Source organism: Nothobranchius furzeri, chromosome 8 (genome assembly GCF_043380555.1).
Source record: "Nothobranchius furzeri strain GRZ-AD chromosome 8, NfurGRZ-RIMD1, whole genome shotgun sequence".
Taxonomy (NCBI): domain Eukaryota; kingdom Metazoa; phylum Chordata; class Actinopteri; order Cyprinodontiformes; family Nothobranchiidae; genus Nothobranchius; species Nothobranchius furzeri.
Genome location: NC_091748.1, coordinates 50,754,452 through 50,774,544, shown reverse-complemented (window position 1 = coordinate 50,774,544; position 20,093 = coordinate 50,754,452). Strand labels below are relative to the sequence as shown.

Below are 20,093 nucleotides of genomic sequence, written 5' to 3'. Positions count from 1 at the left end.
AAGAGAAGGATGAGGGAGGTGTGGGGTCATGTTGACAGGTTTAAGTCGCATGTTCAAAGATAAAACATCTAACATCTAGTCTGGGTAGTCATCTGTGGGTGGCTAAGTTATAGGAAATGTGTCTCACTAAGACTTACTGTTCTCTTCTGATCCAGGGAAAACACATTTGAATTAGTTTTGGGCCAGTTGACAGTTCATTCTGACTCTGGAGCTCATTGAATGTCATCCAGGATGGTTGATGGGTCCATTGAAACCAGTGACTGTGTATACAGTATGGGCAAACCCTCCATGCTGTCACCTGTAGAGTCACTTTAACTGTCAGTGCGTTTACATGCGGCCAGTAACCCTTTTAAAACCCGAATATTCACAATAACCCGGTTCCGCAGGTCCTTGTAAACACCGCCAAAAACCCGGTTACTACACCTGGGGTAACCCTTTTCTAACCCGAATGTTTGGTCGTGTAAACGCATATCGGGATATCCCCATCACAGCGTGTGTTCTGCGCATGCTCTGTTCGCAAGGGATCTTGGTCTTTTGAGTAGCGAGACGTCTTGTATGCGCCAGAACTCCGGAAGTAAACAACAAGTTGGGAGCAACATGGCGAGTCGCGGCACAGCACCACACTTTGAGTGACGAGGAAACTAAAGCGCAAACAAACGCGGTCGCTATCTCTTCCGAACTGGGAAAAATGTTGTTGTTTTCACGGATACCGGAACAAGAAGAACCGGAAATGACGCAAGACGTAGTCCACACGTCCTGACGCTACCCCAACGTCCGCATTTAAATCGGGTTATGCAAGTTAGGGGTAACTCTTTCTATTTATGCTTGTAAACGGGTTATTCTGATCAACTCAGAAACCCGAATACTGACCTTAACCCGATCATAACCCGGATATTGGCTGCATGTAAACGTACTCTGTGAGGCAAAAGCTGAAGCCTTCCCTAAAGCAAGCAGGAGGGCAAAACGCTAGCGCTGACACCTACTATCTGTCAATCAAAAGGACACACCCCTACGTTTTCACAACGTCAAGCTTTAATTACATCTAAACGGATGAGTTACACTAACATTCACTGCCCTCAGAGTTGTCGTGACGATAAACTTGACCTACTAAATAAGTTTATTCCTGCTGTGAAGTCAACATTTTAAACATAGGAGTCAATGGGAGCCTGCTCCAACCTGAATCCAGCCTCTAGTGGATGAGGGGGGAACTGCAATGTTTTGTCTCTTCCGCATTGACTTCACTTTTGGCAGGTGGAGATTGCCCCTTGATTGCAACACATTTCATGTTCTCAGTGCTTGACCTTCTGTATAAAATGCACCACATGCATTTTGAATAATTAAACAAAAGCGCAAAACATCGAGTCACAAAAAGATAACACCAAAGGAAACCAGAGGTGATATGTTTACTTCCTGTAAATTGAAAACAAGATGGACGTCACTGAAACATGCAAGAAAAAGACACCCATAGCTTTTAGTTTAACGAAACGAAACTTGGATCTAGCATTTCTGACTCAGAAGTCCAGCAGGATGGTCTGAAGTTTGTAATCTTTGCCAAACAACCCGAGAACATCTGAGCTCAACGACAAAACAGGCAGAATGGGTGATGAAACCTCAGTCCCCCTTTTGTGTGTTGTTCAATCTCCCAACATCCTTCTGAGGATACGGTTTCCGTGAATTTTCTGTCCAAATTTTCAATTCATGACAAACACAATCGTTACTTGTGCGGTTCATTTAAGTGCCCAGCGTGTGCCGTGTATCCGCTCGACTCGGACAGCAATCAGACATGTGGTGGAAGCAGAGAAGGCTCATTTGTGAGGCAGATCTAGATCTGGCCACGCTTTGGGGTTTGTGTGTGTGTGTGTGTGGGGGGGGGGGGGGGGGGGTGCACAGCATGGCGGCCAGCATTTGTCAGCAAAAATTAAGACTAATGAAATGCAGTGCACATGGCTAGAGGGCAGGGAGAGGAAAGTGACTGACAGAATGTGTGAGTGGAAACGGCCCATGGCAGCGCTCCACCGCAGCCGGCCAAAAGGATTTGTTTTAGGCCTCAGCACCCCCCCCCCCCCCCCCCCCCCCCCCACCCTCCACACTACCCCGTCCGACTTAAGGGCAGCAGCATGAGGCATAGGGTAGGGGAGAGAAGCAGCATGTGTGTGTGTGTTGGTTCCTGAGGGTAATGACACAGAATACAAGTGTACGGGGAGTGCTAGTGATGGGTCTGCTCATGTGGAAGAGGTATTTGCATTGCAGAGGAGGGCTGGCAGTAGGCCTCGCTGAGGGAGCCAGTGTCAGGGTGATCGCTGACGGTGAGGGCTTCTGTCGTCTGCCTCACACAACACCCGGACGCTGAGCTAGCACCAACAAGATCAAGCAGTCAGCACAGTCAACATTTCTTTCAGTTGGGTTTTTCCCTTCATCAAAACTTGAGTTTTACCTGACATTTATTTTAAATGTTTCTGTTTTGCCAATCACGGCAGCCTTGAAGCCGTTCGTACAGAAGATAACAATAAGGCTGATAGCAGCAGAATAGCAGAGAATATAAATTATATAGTTTTGTGCCAGCAGTCATGTTCTGTGGCCTGTGAACTATTTCAGTCCCAGCTCCAATAAGAGATAGCTTTTAATAATTTAGAGTAAAGCAGTATAGTTGATGTCCTCCAGCCTGCAAGCTCTAATTTAGATGAAACACTAAATTCCCTCATTTCCAAAACAACCCAAAAACCATAACAGGGCTGCATCAGAAACCGACACACACACACACACACACACACACACACACACACACGCACGCACGCACGCACGCACGCACGCACAAACATACATCAATGGTTAGGATTCTTGCTTGAAGAGTTTGTTGTGTTCACACAGCAACGAGTTGAACAGAGTGTGTGGACGTCCACACACGAGTCAGTGAGAGAGAGAGGGCACTTCACCACTGTCAGACCTCGTGCTTCCCTGCACAGCTGTGGCCCACATGTTTTAGAGGATGCTATGTAGAGACACACAGCTCTGCAGGTTTAGCCAGTGTGCATCCTTTAATGTTCTTTCTGTGACTTTTTCAAACAGGAAGTGAAAGTTGAAGTCAGGTAGAAAGATAGCAAATGAAAATAATAGAGAGAGGGACATATTCAGTCCAAAGCAAGATGGAGTCAGTTGTTGGAACAATGTCTTAACCCTCCCACTGTCTTTATGAGTGACCCCGCGAGGAAAGTTGACCATTGAGCAGGATTGATGGTTTATCCCTTGAGGTCCATGTGGCAGGGGTGAGGAGTGAGCACCACCTCACCCCTGCCACATGGACCCAAGGGATAAACCATCAACCCTGTTCAATGGTCAACTTTCCTCGCGGGGTCACACCCATTAGGGCAGTGGGAGGGTTAAGACATTGCGTTGCAACTATTAAGACATGGAATTAAGGGGGTGAGACTGTAATAAAACCGGAGGTATTGATGGAGGACCTCTCTGCCTGATCAAGACTCCTGGTTTTAACGTGTTGCAAATAAAATAGGCATCAGCACAGGCTCATTTCTTTGATCCCACAGTGAAGTCCAGGTGTGTCCCAGAAGCTATCATTAACCCTCTCAGGCTCAAAATAAGTTTTGATACAACTAGGTCCTTCAGGGGTACTTCTGAGTTGAAAAATGCTCATGAAATACGTATGTAGAGTAACCAGGTAGGTAGGTTTTAATGTTGCAAATCTGCAACGCCTGCCTCCAGAGGGTTAAGTTGACAGTGTCATGTTTACTTCCTGAACTTGCTCTACCTCTCAGATTGTCCATATTCATCGAGTATGGATTGGTTGAAAAGGAAAAGAAGATAAGAAAGAGAAAAGAATGCATGAAAGTCCAAATGAACAAAGCACTTCAGTGCCAAAGCAAACGTGCAGCTTAGATCTCTGCACACCTCATTGGTAATCTATACGACAGCCCACCGTTTGCTTTGCTTTGTCAATATTTTAATATGTGATATTGACAGGGCTCATAAAATCTTGTGCAGCTGTTCTCACAGGAGGAACCTAAAGAAGTTCACCTTACTCATAAGTCTTAAGGCTGTCAATGTGCACTGCATTCACCAAACACTGGTAATTTCGGTGTTTGTCATTTATCCCTATATGCTTTGGCCTACTTTGTCATGTTATTGCTACTGAATCATTATGCTTGTGCTCATAATAGTACACATGGATGCTTTAGCGTACTCTTCAAACAGATAGTATACAGTCATTTATAATGTGCTGTCATTAAAAAATGTATTAAGAAAATGAAAACTGTCTTCTAATTTAATGATTTAGTATGGGTAGAAACAATGATTAGCTCTGGTAGGATAGACAAGCTAATGGCTAGTGAGAGTTGGACCGAGACTCAGTCAGATTAATGTCATCCTGGAATATAGTACATACATTTTATTTTACACTAGTCTAAGGTTATGCGTGCTAAAGCCTAGGACTGCCGATATATTAGGCATTTAAAGCCCCCGTGTGCTGCAGGTAAGATATTGACCCTGCAACCAGTTTCTATTTAATCTGTAGTCTTTCAAAATAGGCTGTGTGAATGTAAATGGGAGAAAAGGTCAGTTCTCAATTGATTTCCAACAACAATTAATATTTTTAAAGGTGAGACTTCATTTTTAAAATCTTATTAATTATTGTAAATAGATGGTAAATGACCTGCATTTGAAATAGCACCTTCTAAAGTCCTGGAATCTCTCAAGGCACTTTACAACACAATCAGTCATTCACACACACATCCACACCCTGGTGGTGTTGAACTACAATGTAGCCACAGCTGCCCTGGGGCACACTGACGGAGGCGAGTCTGCCGGACATTTTTTGGGAACAAACTTTGCATTAAGGTGCGGTTAGGGTTGGATGGACATTAAATCTGCAGAACTCACTCAGTCAGGTCTGCTGCTCAGTTTCAAAGAACATCATCAGGCAAACTGTTTAACTTCAAAGAGTGAATACACACCGTACCAGGGACAACGCAGAAGCTGTAGCTTGGCTTTTCCCATTATGTAACGTGCCCTGGCTTGACTTGACTCTTACCCCTCACCTCATGCTGACTCGATGTGACGTTTGTAGAGCAGAGTGATGCTTTTTTACTTCAGTCCGAAAGGATTTGAAACGCTTTCTCACTAAATGCCATATTTGCCCTCATACAGCAGAATGACCACTGCATGCATACAGGAAGTGCCCCCCTCCCGTGTGTGTCACTGCAGCATGAACAGTTATATAGGAAATCAGACACAAGTGTAGCTAACATAGTGTCATGATCGCAGGAAGCTTCCAAAGAATCACCACAGGCAGGAGGTAAGAAATAAGAATATGGTTTTATTAAATGAAAAAAAAAAAAATAAACAGAGGACACAGCTCCAAACGGGTGCTGGAAAAAGCCAACGGGAACTAAGGGCGAAACTTTGACGAAGCGGAAACCGGGCCGAGGTCTAAAAATAGAAAAACACAAGGAGGTCAAACCAGGAACGAGAGAACCAGATATAAATAGAGGGAAGGGAGATCTTACGGAACCAGAACAGAGGATGGATTTGAGGAGAGGGTTGGTCAGGTCTGGTCGATGGAGAATTGGGTTGAGGCAGGAGGGCTGTGGCTGACGGGTATCCAGGGCAGGTGAATGACGGAGAGCAGATTGCCAGGGGAGATGAGTGACGATGTTGAGGTTCACACTCCAGGAAAGACGAGAACTCAGGCTGGGATCCGGTAGTAGATCTGGAGGCAGGACAGGCAATTAAAAAATAGGACAAGCAGGGCAAGATTGCAAAAATATTACAAGTTCAGGACGAGGCTAGAAGCTACCCAGGTGAGAGTATCAACCGGCACTGGAGTGTGGACACACCACTCCTTAAATCCCTTGGCCTTGCTGATGGGAAATCAGCAGCAGCTGAGGCTCTCCGACACGCCCACCTGCAGAGACTCAGAGGGAAAAACAGCAGACTCATGACAGTAACCCCCTTCGAGGGATGCCACCTGGCAGCCCAGCCAAGGAGGGGGAGGAGGACTCAAAGTCTCGGATGAGGGAGACGTCTTCAATCCAGGAGCCGGGGATCCACTGGCGATGTTCCGGACCGTATCCCTCCCAGTCGATAAGGTACTGGCGACCATGACCCCAGGGGCAAACATCCAATATACGGTGGACCCGGTAACCAAGGCCACCATCAGCGAGCCAAACCGGAGGGGGAGGATCAGAAGGAGGACACAAGGGACTGGAGACAACGGGCTTGATGAGGGACACATGGAACACGGGGTGAATCTTCATGGACAGAGGCAGGCACAGACGTACAGAGACAGGATTAAGGACATAGGAGACTGTGTAGGGACCAATGAATCGGGGCGTGAGCTTCCTGCTGGAGTCCTTGAGCTTGATGTCCTGGGTGGACAGCCAGACCTGCTGACCAGGGACATAGGACACTGCCGGACATCTGTGTCGATCAGCGAGCCGACGATTGCGGTACGCTGTAGGGCAGCACGGGTCTGAGTCCAGGTGCGTCGAGCTCTGCGGGTGAACTGGGAAGCCGTGACTGGGGAGCCAGAATCAGAGGGGAACAGAGGAGGCTGATAACCAAGTGAAATCTCAAAAGGAGACTGACCTGTAGCTGAAGATGTGTGTGAGTTGTTGGCATATTCAATCCATGACAGCTGAGAGCTCCATCCAGCGGGGTTAGAGGAACAGACGCACCGGAGCATGGCCCCCAGCTCCTGGTTCATCCTTTCACACTGCCCATTCGTCTGGGGATGAAAGCCAGAGCTGAGGGCCACACGGGCTCCAAGCTCTGATGCAAACCCGCGCCAAACATGGGATACAAACTGGGGGCTCCGGTCTGACAATAAATTCCGAGGGAATGCCATGAAGACGGAAAACATGGTCCACTAGGAGGTTGGTGGTCTCTGTGGAGGTGGGAAGGCCCTGTAGGGGAACCAGGTGGCAGGCCTTGAAGAATCTGTCTACTATTGTGAGGATGGTGGTGAAACCCTTGGAAGGGGGCAAACCGGTAACAAAGTCTAAGACGATATGGGACCAAGGATGTGAGGGAATAGGCAGAGGACAGAGAAGACCCTGAGGAGGCTGATGATAACTCTTGCTCCTGGCACAAACCTGACAGGCGTTGATGTATTCCTTGACGTCTCTATAAAGAGATGACCACCAAAACTTCCTGCGGATAAGAGCTAGGGTCCTGCCGATGCCAGGTTGGATGGAAAATCGGGCAGTGTGGACCCAATGAATCACAGAACTGTGAACAGTGGAAGGAACATAGGTCATGTTAGGAGGTCCGGTACCTGGGTCTGGGTCTGTCCGTTGAGCCTCCAAAACCTTGTTTGTAATGTCCCAGGACACCAAACCAATGATGCAGGATGACGGTAGAACAGTGGTGGGCTCTGTGTCCTTGTCTGAGCATATTGGCGAGAGAGGGCATCCGGCTTGACATTCTTGGATCCGGGTCTGTAAGAGATGACAAAATTGAATCTTGAGAAGAAAAGTGACCAATGGGACTGCCGGGGATTAAGCCTTTTGGCCTCCTTGAGGTATGATAAGTTTTTGTGATCAGTCCAAATGATTATAGGATGCTCTGCCCCCTCAAGCCAGTGACACCATTCCTCCAGAGCCATTTTGATGGCCAACAACTCCCTATCGCCCACGTCATAGTTTTGTTCAGCAGATGTTAAGCGATGGGAGAAGAAGGCGCAGGGGTGAAGAGTGTGATTGGCTGGAGAGACCTGTGAGAGGACAGCACCCACTCCTGTATCGGAAGCATCGACATCAAGTGTAAACTGGGAACAGGGATCTGGACGGGAAAGAACCAGAGCCTGGGTGAAGTGAGTCTTGAGAGTGGTGAAAGCTTGGTCTGCCTCTGAAGACCAGGAATAAGGACGTTTTATGGAGGTGAGTTGGGTGAGAAGGTGCGGCGATCTGGCTGTAGTCCCTCATGAACCGGCGGTAGAAATAGGCAAATCCCAGTAAACGCTGTAACTGTTTGCGTGTAGAGGGTGTTGGCCATTCATTAACAGCTTTGATCTTGTCTGGATCAGCCCTCAACCTCCCACTTTCAATCACAAAACCGAGAAACTTGACTGAAGATGAATGAAATTCACATTTCTCAGCCTTGACGAATAAACGATTTTCTAGTAGTCTTTGTAGAACGGCCCTAACATGGTTGCGATGTTCGGAAACAGAACGGGAGAAGATGAGAATGTCATCGAGGTAGACCGTAACAAACTTATTGATGAAATCACTGAGAACCGAGTTGACTAATGACTGAAATACAGCTGGGGCGTTAGTGAGGCCAAAAGGCATGATCAAGTATTCAAAGTGGCCGAGTGGGGTCTTGAAGGCGGTCTTCCATTCGTCCCCCTCACGGATCTGAACCAGGTGGTAAGCATTTCGCAGATCTAGTGTAGTAAAAACTGAGGCGTCGTTGACTGGGTTGAAAGTGGATGACAGCAAGGGGAGTGGGTATTTGTTTTTAACTGTGATTTGGTTTAGAGCTCTGTAGTCTATGCAGGGATGCAGGGAACCGTCTTTCTTAGAGACAAAGAAGAACCCTGCCCCCAGTGGGGAAGTGGATGGTCTAATGATACCAGCGGATAGTGACTCAGGGATGTATGTAGACATGAATTCTTGTTCTGGCTTTGAGAGGTTATATAACCTGCTGGATGGTAGTGTGGCTCCTGGCAGAAGGTCAATGCTACAGTCAAAAGGTCTGTGGGGTGGCAGGGAGGAGGCGTGGTCCTTACTGAATACCAGTTGCAGGCCATGGTACTCGGGAGGAACTCCAGATAGATTGGGCGGTTCAGGGGTGTGGTCCTTAGGGTCTCCTACAGGAATGGGTGCAGATGACAGACAGTGAGACAAGCAGAATGTACTCCAAGAGGTTACCAGACCGGAGCTCCAGTTGACTCGGGGATTGTGAGCAGCAAGCCATTCATATCCCAGGACGACTGGTGACTGTGGAGAGGGAAATGCATAGAAAGTGAGGACCTCTTGGTGATTACCAGAAACTGACAGGTTAACGGGGACAGTATGGTGTGTGATAGTGGTGAGTGAGTTTCCATGGTTCAGTGGGAATATTCAGCTGCTGTATGACCTTAAAATCCAAAAGGTTCCGTTCACAACCAGAGTCTATTAACACCGTAGCTGCTAGAGTCTTCTGATTATAGGAGACCGAACATGATAGGGAAACCCGGGACTTTAATTCTGAGCAGGCACCCACCAGTAATCCCAGGGCTACTGGCGGGCTCGATCTTTTGGCCGAACCGGACAGGTTTGGACCATATGACCCATCTGACCACAATAAAGACAGAGGCCAGCAGCTCTGCGTCTCTGTTTCTCCTCTGGTGTGAGTTGGGCCCGTCCTATCTGCATGGGCTCAGCGTGTTCTGGATGAGGAGGAGTTGGTGCTAGTGGTCTGGAGCTATGAGGTGCAGCAACAGGAGGGAACCGGGGACAGAAGGTTCTAGGCCTCTCCTTGAGGCGTCGCTCAACCCTTGTGGCTAGGGTTATGAGGGCCTCGAGGTTCTCTGGTTCCTGGCAATAGGCTAGTTGGTCTTGGATGTTATGGGTTAAGGCCTGCGAAAAGGCGGCTCTAAGGGAGGCTCCTCCCTATATTACTGAACTGTTAAAGCCTCATGCTCCAGGTCCATGAACCAGAGCCTTCTAGAAGTATAAAAGATCAGATATAAAGTCGAGGTGATCACTCTTTAATTAACTTCCTTTATCTTTATGTGGTATTGACAATCTGGAAAACTTTAAAAACAGCTCAAGACCATTTTATCTAAATCTCTTGTTATCTTATTTTAACTCAAATTTGCAATTTTCTTTCATTTGTTTTATATTTTCAATTTTTATGACTTTGTTTTTCCGATTCAAATTTATTTCTGTTTTGTTTAGGTTGTTAGGGTTATTACTGTTTTATGATTGTTTTCAATCCATGTGAAGCACTTTGCGATGTGATGAGTGCCATACAAACAAAATTGACTTATTACTGACTTTTACAAAAGCTGGCCAGAAGATGTGTTTTCGTCTGGTTTTCTGCCTTTTAGGGAAAACATTTTTGTTTTCTCTCACTTGGGCATTCAGTTATAAGAAACCCAAATGCAACGTATTATCGTCCTGTCAGAGCAGCTCCTCTAGTGTGCAAAGGGTGCATTGGGATTCACCGAATTTGTGTTTTAAAGGGTAAATAGGCTTATTCTGTTGTAATATGACAAGAAATAGAACATGTATAGACATCATACACTACTGTAAATGAGCTGATTTTCCAAGTATCTTCCACAGACATAAACAAAGAGTGAATAGAAACACTACAACATAAATTGTTATTATCTTCACAACAACCAATGGTTCACTTAATTACAACTTAGCTTTTTTTCCCTGCATTCTTTTTGTAAAGGTCTTAATGGTTATATCTGAAGTTAGACAGTCTTCCAATAACACTTGAAAAGGTAATGAGCTGCAGCAAAACAAATAATTTAGGTTGATAATGGGACATTAAAACATCACTAAGGGGAATAAAATGCTAACAAAGCAGGCTTTAGTAAATATAAAAAGCTGTTCAGTTGTTGCATAAAGTGGGAAATGCATCCAGTGGGCTTGTTAGGCCACAAGGACGGTGAAGATTGCCGTATATAAACAAAACAATGATCGTGAACGTTTAAAGCTCTGCTGGGAACTGTTAAATAACTTTCCACATGATAAATGAGGAGTCATCGACGGGGAAGTGAAAGTCCGTCATGTCCTCTGACACACCTAAAAGCACTTAGGCTGCTTCTGCTGAATGAACGGGATCTGATAATACCAGATTTATTGTAGTGTCCGCACACAGAGGGAGCCCCATGAGGATAACTGGGCCAGCCACTGTACAGCCGTGCAGCTTAAGTACATTTCAGTTTGTTGCACAAAGGAAAAAACAAAAGCCTTTCCTCTGATTTTTTAAAATTCTGTCAACCCTGCTTTCTTTTTCAGTTATCTCGCCCACATCCTACAAGCTCTCCCACCCAGCCTTTCTCCCTGTTGAGGGTGTCTGAGAGTGGGTTGAATATAGCTTATAGAATTACATTGTAGAGCAGAGAAGGTGGAAAAATGGCAGGTTTTCTATGGATCAACACACAATGTAATAAAATAGGTTTATTTTAAAAAAGTTTTGTCCCATCTGAAAGTTTTATCTATGTCAAGGATTTTGTTTTGTTTTATTTGAAATTCTGCAAACGAGCAAATTTTCCTTCTTAAAGATCAAGTTCACTAACAAACTGGATTTAAATTATTATTATTATTATTTTTTGCAGATTGGAAATAGTTCTCTACCCCTATTTTATGCATTAGCCCCCAATAGAAAGAAGATGGGAAAAGCTTGGATTAGAAAAACCAGTCAGATTTATGTCAAATTGAAAATTTACATTCATGGACTCCTCCATCTTGACCCACAATGAGGAAGGCTCTGATAGTTTTGCATCCAGGAAAGAGCAGAGCACATCTCAGCTATAGTAGAAGCTAACCATTAGCTTTAGTGACTCCACAACATGGCAAAACTCTTTTAGACTTGTGTTATTTGTGGAGATAAAACATTAACGGTTTAAAGTAAAACAGTCAGCAGAGTTGAGTCGCTGGAAGCCAATCAGAGGCGAGATGTCCAAACATCAGGAAATAAAAATTACGGTAATAAGCTCTGGCTAAATTCAACTTCCTGAAACAGAAGCATCAGAGCTTTTTGTCCACTGTCATCATCTCACAAGCCAGTCATGTAAACTAGACACCACTGCAAATGTAATGAAAAACAAGTGAACTTGGTCTTTAAGAACAAAATCCATTGCCTAATGGGTAAAAGGCACTAGTTAGATCAGCAGGTGGTAGACACATTTAGCATACCCTGCCACATCTGCCTTGACTTTAGATGTAGACGACCTGTTAAAGGTCGGTGTAAAATTTGCAAAGAGATCAAAGCACCTGAAAGCAAAGGGTTCGCAGCAGGATAGCAAAGCTAATAACTTATCTTTCCCCCTCATTTTTATTTATTTTGGAGTGACAGCACAAAGAGCTTGTAAGACAAATCCTTTCTAATAGGAAGCCTCTTGGGCTGCAGGGAAGCATGGTCGATACAGAGACACCAAGGGCTTTGAAGAGGGCCTATCTCTCTTTCTGCGACTCATCCAAAAAAGGCGCGGGGGGGGGGGGGGGGGGGGGCAAAATTTCTATTAACACTATCTAAATAACACCTAAGATGTCCCTGTGTTTGATGTGACAGCATCCAGATCAGCTCACAAGGAACAACAAAGGTGTTGTCTCTTATTGCCTTGAAGACGAGAAGAGACAGAATTTTTATCTGAGCGCCTCAGAAGCAAGAGCATTCAAAACCAATTTCAAACATCTGAAAAAGAAGAAAAATGTGTTGTCCTCTGTGTGTTGTCAGAACAGTTTAGCAGTTTAAAATGTACTTTTTTTTAAACATTCTCACTGTCTGAATAAAACAAGATTAGGTTTAGTTGCTGCGGTCCTACTCACCCTAACCCATGGTGAATGATGTACGCAATAATCACCACCAAAGGCATAAACTGTCGTTGAGATTTTAAATAACACAAACATTTGAACACCCCCCCACCCCCACCCCCCCCACCCCCCCAGCCTTTTAAATCGTGCAGTTCTGCCACACGAGTCAGACATTATTCTACAGCCGCCATTTGGAGCTATCACACTGTTGTGAAACAAATTATATGCTACCTGTGTGTTTGACATTCTAAGTGTCAGTGTTTGGTTTGACTAATGGATTTCTTCTGACAGAGAAGTGGATGGGATCTCTTAGTGTCACCACGAGAATTGCAAACATGGTGAACAAAATGGATGGCACTGCGCTTTTTAAGTGTCTGTTATTCTGTCGCTAACGTCCTCAGTGATGGATGGACAGAGGTTAAAAGGAGCATTACTTTTTGTTGTTTGTTTTTAAGAATTACTTTTGTCCCGACCCAGCATATAAGAGACAAAAACTATCCAGGCAAACACTCCCAAACATGAAAAAGATCCACCTACTTCTAAATTGAATTTATCATGATAATCACCTTCTTGTTTTGTGAATATTATTCTTTAAATGTATTTAATTTTTCATTATTTTTATATTGAATTTGCAGATGATTTGTTATTACATTAATAAGAAGTAAACAGCAAAGTGTGGCTTCATGTAAAAGTTATTATTTACGTCTGTGAGACGCTTCTAATTTGACCATTTGGGATTCTGTTGCACTAATTAGACATTTTAATTAAACTGCAATTATTTCTGATAAGACTGCTGAAAAAGTTTTGTAATTGGAAAGAGTTTTGTTTGACATAATGCAAAAGAGATCCAAATATTGATTATTTTGTGTTTTCATTTAGACTAAAAAGACTGGCAAACTTGGATTTATGAATCAAATGTTTTTTTTATTTATATAACTAACAAGAAACTCTAATAAACTCATACAGTTTGCATCTATACACACACACACACACACACACACACACACACACACACACACACACACACACACACACACACACTCAACCAAAAAGTTGACTGTATTGGGCAGCAAGTAGCTCTGGGGGTAGAGCGGATTGCCCAGTAATTGGACGGTTGCAGGTTCGATCTCAGCTTTGACCAGAGAACGCTGCTGTCCTTGGGCAAGACACTTAACCCACCTTGCCTGCTGGAGGTGGTCAAATGGACCGCTGGCGTCAGTGCTTGGCAGGCCTCACCTCTGTCAGTGTGAGTGTGGCTACATCATAGTTCATCCCACTAGCGTGTGAATGTGTGGCAGACTGATTGTGTTGTGAAGTGCGTTGGGGTGTTGTAGAACCCTAAGAAGGCACGATACAAATACAGGCTATTTACCACCATTTCATTTTTTATCTCAATGCTACATATAGTTTATCTTTTATTTCATTCAATTACTTTGCTTAAACATAAAAAAAACTGGTGGTTGTGGAGAATATTTGCACATCCATGAACATTTAGCACCATTACAGTGATGAAGTTGGCATTGTGTGGTCTGTGGTTTGAGTGACTTTGGTCTTGGAGCCCAAGGAGTTCGACATCTACATTCAGCACTTTGTTTTTGTACCATTTGGCCAGACAGTCGAATTAGCATCATTCCCACAAATGAAATGTCTTTCTTTGACTGTTGAACACAGAGTGGGGGTTGTTCAGGATCGCCACGGGTTACGGGATGGCGGCAGTTTAACTCCACTGATGAGTAATTGTGGAAATGGCTTCTTCCCTTGAGCCAAAATGGGCTCTCATGAATTTCCTTTTCCCTTTGATGTTGACTATAAATATGAATGGACTGGGGGGCTGTAGTTATATAGGAGCCTTATTTTTGGAGCTGCTTGTTAATGTTTATGTGAGAAATATAGACAGCGAGGGAGCATAGAGCATCAGGAGACCTCATAGAATCATATACTTAAATGTACATAAATCTCTGTAGAAAGCTATTAGAAAATTCATGACATCATTCATTAAAATGCACTTCTCAGAATTCATTTTGTAATGTTACGAGGCACATGTTGCCTCTGAAACTAGGCTACGTGTTTTGGGAGTGTGCTGCTCAGAATAAGGAAAAATCATGAGATGAATGATTGTCTTCATATTCTTGTGCTGGGTTGAAGTACAGCAATGCATCTTTATATTTTACCAGCCCACACGCTCCCACGTCAAACCCGTATATTTAGCAGAGGAGGGGGGAGGAGTGTGATTTCTTCTCGGTGCGCCGTGGTGTGAGAGGTGCACGAGGGTTGTGAAATGTTTGTCTTTGTTCTCCTAGCAGAGTTTTCTGCGCGTGGGCGTTCACAGTTTCCAGGAGCACCTCGGGAAAGCATTTCAACAGATGGAGGTTTTTAACTGGAGCGCTGGCTCCCTGAATCAGGGCTTCATGCTTTTGTAGCCTCCTATGTTAATTTGTTTTCTTGTTTGTTTGTTTGTTTGCTTATGTGTTGTTCTCCAGCAGGAAAATCGCAGGGTGTGGGGACCGTAGCGGAGTTGCAATTATGTTGTCATGTTCCCATCGAATATCTGTGACATCTGACATAATATTTCATGGGTTGGTGCTGTTTTTCTGTCACTTCTGATCAGGGACAAAATTTTTGGCAGGTTTAAGCTTGACACAAATATCCCACATTAATCACAGTGTAATACTGCATGGAACAAATCCATGGAAAAAATAAAAAAGCGTTATAATCTGCTGTTTGTGCCGCTGTCCAAGGTGCTGAAATAGTTAGGAACCAAATGATCTGACTACAAATGTACCCATTACATTTTGATTTGAATGATGCCTGATATGAATTTGACAGCATTTTTCTCAGTTTGCATCACAGATAAACAATGGCTGCTTGCTCCAGTGCGGTCCACCTCTCTTTGTATGTGACCTGAATGAAATGTGAGAGCCGTGATACGAGCTGTGTGCTGCTCACTGTAAAAAATGCACATTAAAAAGGAAATACTTTTTGCAAGGCAAAACAATTCTTACCACCTCAAGGCAAAAATTGCAACGTGTTATGACACCCATCTGGCAGACTGCTTTCCGTCTTTTCGTCTAAAACATATTTCTTATTCGACTTGACAGCCTCAGAAGAGAGTAATTGCTTTTCTGACCTGTAATTTTAGCTCAGGCTTTGTTTAAACCTAAATGCATACTTGTGATTTATGTCTTTTGTCATGCTGCCAAACCTCTCTGAATTACCTGGACCAATGTGGGCCTGGCCTTAATGGTGTTTTGCAGCTCTCCCTGAGCTGTTGACAGATGAAATATTTTCACTCCCCATTGTTTTTATTTGTTGTTGTTTTGTCATGTTCAAATTCTGTTGGACTAATTAATGGGTGTTATAATAACAGGGACATCACATTTCATTCCCACCATAAATCAAAACGAACATTCTTTTGTCTGTTCTTCTTTCCGTCCCGTTCACGATGCCAAGGCACTCCCGAGTACCCATCTCTGTACCGTGTTTGTTGGCCTCACCCCTCACTCCAACTCACTCCAACTCAGTCTCACCTTTTCCTCCTCTCACCCTCTTCATTCCTCTCTTCTTAGCTCTTTCCTCCATGCTTCCATCTCTGTGTCTCAAAGCCATTTTTCTCCTCACTCAGCGGTGGTGCGATACGCCTCTTGAGACGGTTGGTGCTGGAGCGCCGCAGGGTTCCCTGGAGCCACAACGTAGCCTACAAACACCATCTAAGTGCAGACAGGACTCCTTTGTATTAGTCCCTCTTAAATAAAGCACAGTCATCCTGTATCTGGCTCATGACATGGTAGCTCATGTTAATGCAGACCAAGATAGCAGTTGGTTAAACAGCAATGTGCATAACCAAGTTGGGGTTGTGAAGCCTAATTTAATCCTGACTGTTCTGCCTGGACGGTGAACAATCAAGACAGTTTAGAACCAAACAAATTGGTCACTGTTATGTTAAGGTGCTATAAATAGTTGTGTGTGTGGATGCAGGCTAGTGTGTAGCTGTGTGTGTGTCAGCGATGCCCCATCTAATTTTAGGTTCTCGATAGAGGAGATCACGAGAGTGAAGGAGGAGTGAACCCCTGCTCCACCTGCTAATGGTTTAGTGTTTTTAATAATGTGCTCAGGAGCTATCTCCTGCTGTAATGTGCTGAATCCCCTCAGCAGCAGATAACCCTCCCATACATCTCAATGGATCAGAGAGCGTCATAAACAAACAAATGCAGCGTCTTCTATCCAATAACCTGTTATTATTAAAATGTCAATACTTAAAAAATACAAAAGAATTTAATCCGCGGTGCTGTCCCATTTAGACCTTTAATTTTAGCTGGAATAATGGCGTGGATTAAGCAGGAATAAAGTAGATCCTGACAACAATGAAAACAGACAGGTGGGTTAATTTATTAATGTACTTTTCCTAACCTCCTCTCCGTCACCTGGGTTCTTCTTTGTGAATTTTTGAAAACAAAAATACATCATGTGATAAAATATTAATTTGAAATATTATTGGTCATTATATATGAAATAAATGTTACGGTTCATAAGTAACCACCAGGAGTCTCGCGTGATAATAACCGTTAAGGTTATTCTCCTCCCATTTGCCTTCTTTGCTCACCCAAACATGCATCTTATGGAAATTCAGTCACTTTGCCTTCAAAGCTGATGTTGTACGTTTAGTTTTAATACACACAGACATCTCTGACCTCTACATTCTTGATAATCCGACCCTAAACCTTTCTGCAGCCTGCTGCTACATGCACAAGCTTCGTAGTCGCTGCTTTTGATTAAGTTCAGGTTCCTCTCATTCCGCAGACTTACGCTGACGGGATATGGATTCTGACTGAAGGAGGGAAGCATAATGCTGACGCTAGTTGTATACTGTATGATGATTCAATGCGCCGTAATACAAAAATCTCAGGATTCAATAGATTTTATTACTTATGTTATTAATATTCTGCATCGTCAGCTTCATGTACTACTTCGCTTGAGCGTTTTGATATTTGCTAAGCATTGGATCCGAGGGTTTATCATCTTACGGAGTGTCGGCGCTCATTCACGGCTCCGTGCAGCACAGTCACAATTCAACAGGGCTTCCTGTTAAGTAAAGCTGAGGATCTGAACAGACTCTGCACTCCTAGTGTGGAAAACGATCCCTCTCTTGACCCAGCCCAGACAAACAACGCACATTATGGTCATTTTCTCTCTCTCTCTCTCTCTCTCTCTCTCTTCTTTGATATACCTGCTCCGTTGCCTTGAGAAGAAGGAGTAGATTGTTTGTTTTGCTGAAGGCTCTTTCATTTTGCTCGGGAGAAAGAGGCTATTAATATTGTCTTGCGATTCATCTTATACTCTGATAATGCAGGCATTGCTTGAAGATGAAAAGAAATAGTGCATTACTGTCACACTGGCAGATGACACATGAAGCTCTCTCTCCCTCTCCATCACTGGGCGCCTGCTTTGAATAGCCCCGATGTTACAGAGGACGCCAAGATATACGGAAAAATAAAGAGAAGAAGAAGGCTAGAGGCAAAGAAACACGAATTAGGCCTTATTAAATGACCTTTTAGGAAGCAAAGATAAATCACTAAGAGCAGCAATGCAGCATTTACCATTAATACAAGTAAAAATCTTCTCATCTTTTACATTTATTAAAGAAACTCCTAAAAAATATGGGATTTGCTTCAGTGTTAAATCTAGAATGATGAAATCTGGAGTCATCAAATGCACGCTGGGCTGGTAAGTATGGGCATTAACAGCAGATGCATTCTGTCCTCAGGTTTGAGGTGATTTTGTTAAACAATTATCCTTTAAATGATTCCTTGTTAAATTCAAAGCCGTGAAAGAACAATTTTCTCCAACATCCATCTGCAAGAGGAACGGATTCAGCCGGTGAGGAAAACGGCTGCTGGAACACCATGAGGATCTGTAAGAGTATGAATAAATCAAGCAAAACCTGTACACTTTTTAGACAGCGTATGAAGTAAATATAGTGCAACAAAAGCAACGTCACCTGCAGTTTATTGATTTACATTTTGGGGAGCCCTTTTTTTATATTTTTACTATTTTTCATAACGATAAGCTGAGATTCAGCTTCATTTGATGTTTTATGACTTTGTGTGTTAAATTCAACAGCATTTAGTCTTTTATTATTTTCTTGATGTCTTTGAGGGGCAGCAGTAGCTCAACAGGTTGAGCGGGTTGTCCAGTAATCAGAAAGTTGCAGGTGCGATCCCGGCTCCGGACAGAGAATTCTGCTGTTGTGTCCTTGGGCAAGACACTTAACCCACTTTGCCTGCTGGTGGTGGTCAGAGGGACCGGAGGCGCCAGTGCTCGGCAGCCTCGCCTCTGTCCCAGGGCAGCTGTGGCTACATCGTAGCTCATCACCATCAGTGTGTGAATGTGTGTGTGAATGGATGAATGATACACTGTAGTGTAAAGCGCTTTGGAGTCCTTACTCTGAGCTATACAAGTGCGGGCCATTTATCAAACATTTTTATGACACAGAAACTAATTTAAACCAAGACTGGGTTTTTAAATGAAGTGTTTCCTGAATTTCCTCATTAGGTATTGTGCCTCCCACAGTCTAATTTGTGTTGACATAGCAAGAATGTCAAAAAAATAAAACTTTTGGAGGTCGGTGTGAATTATTTCATCACACGGCAACAAACTGCTTCAGCGGAGACAATAGGGAGATTTCTAAGCACATAAAGCAAGTGTATGCTACGTGTTCCCAGAGCAAGTTATCATCAGTCTCCATTTTTGTTCTGACTTGCTGCTCTTTTCACTCTGATTTCCCTCTCCAGCTGTCTCTCTCTGTCTCTCTCAGGGCATGTGACCTAGCTGCAGACTTGTGGGAACTGTAGTGATGCTGTCAAGCTTGAAAGCCTCCGCTGAGCCTCAGAGGAAACAACATAAGGAAACATTAGATCACCCCCTCTCCTCCGAATGTCGACACAAACCTGTGTATTTGTCAGGCTGACCTGGATTTGCTTAAAACGGGACTCGGTCTTCCCATCGAGAGCTGTCACCACACAACACTTTGCTTTTTGAGAGATGGGTGAGCAGATGGGTTTGACATTGTTCAGTGAAGTTCCCCTCCACACATGCAGCTGTGCCTGATCACATATCTGTTCAAAGACCCATGTCAGTGTAACATAATTACAAGCTAGGATAACTGGATGCAACAAATGAGGATTTGCTGTTTGAAGAGAGAGGGGAGGTGCCGGTTGTATTAACAATTAGGAAGGAGTTGGCTCTCATAAGCATTAAAGCACATCCACGAACACGACGACATGCGCTGCTGTTCAGATCCTCCGTCTGAAATCTAAGAGCAGAAAACCTCAGAGTGAGAAAAGTTTCTCTCCAAAATCCTCCTCCTGTTCTCTTCCACTTTATTTTCTCCCGTTCCCTTGCACCCATGACACTCCCACTCCCAACCCCCATTCTTCCCTTTGCCTCGGTGGCAAACCCAGGTTTATTTCCCTGGTGGAAATATTGGGCTGTCAGTCAGATCAATTGCCAGTGTCCAGGGCACTTCATGGTTCCTCTAATTATAATCCTGTGCAGCTGGCGAGGGGCCCACGTAGCTGTGGGGCAGCCATTGTAATAGAGGCATCACTGGGC

The 20,093-nt window shown here is 44.1% G+C and overlaps 1 protein-coding gene across 18 annotated transcripts in view; it reads left to right on the top strand.

The window, feature by feature from the left end:
• celf5a (cugbp, Elav-like family member 5a) overlaps nt 1-20,093 on the top strand; it is a 317,079-nt gene that overhangs the window by 64,303 nt on the left and 232,683 nt on the right. The gene's annotated exons all lie outside the window — the stretch shown is intronic.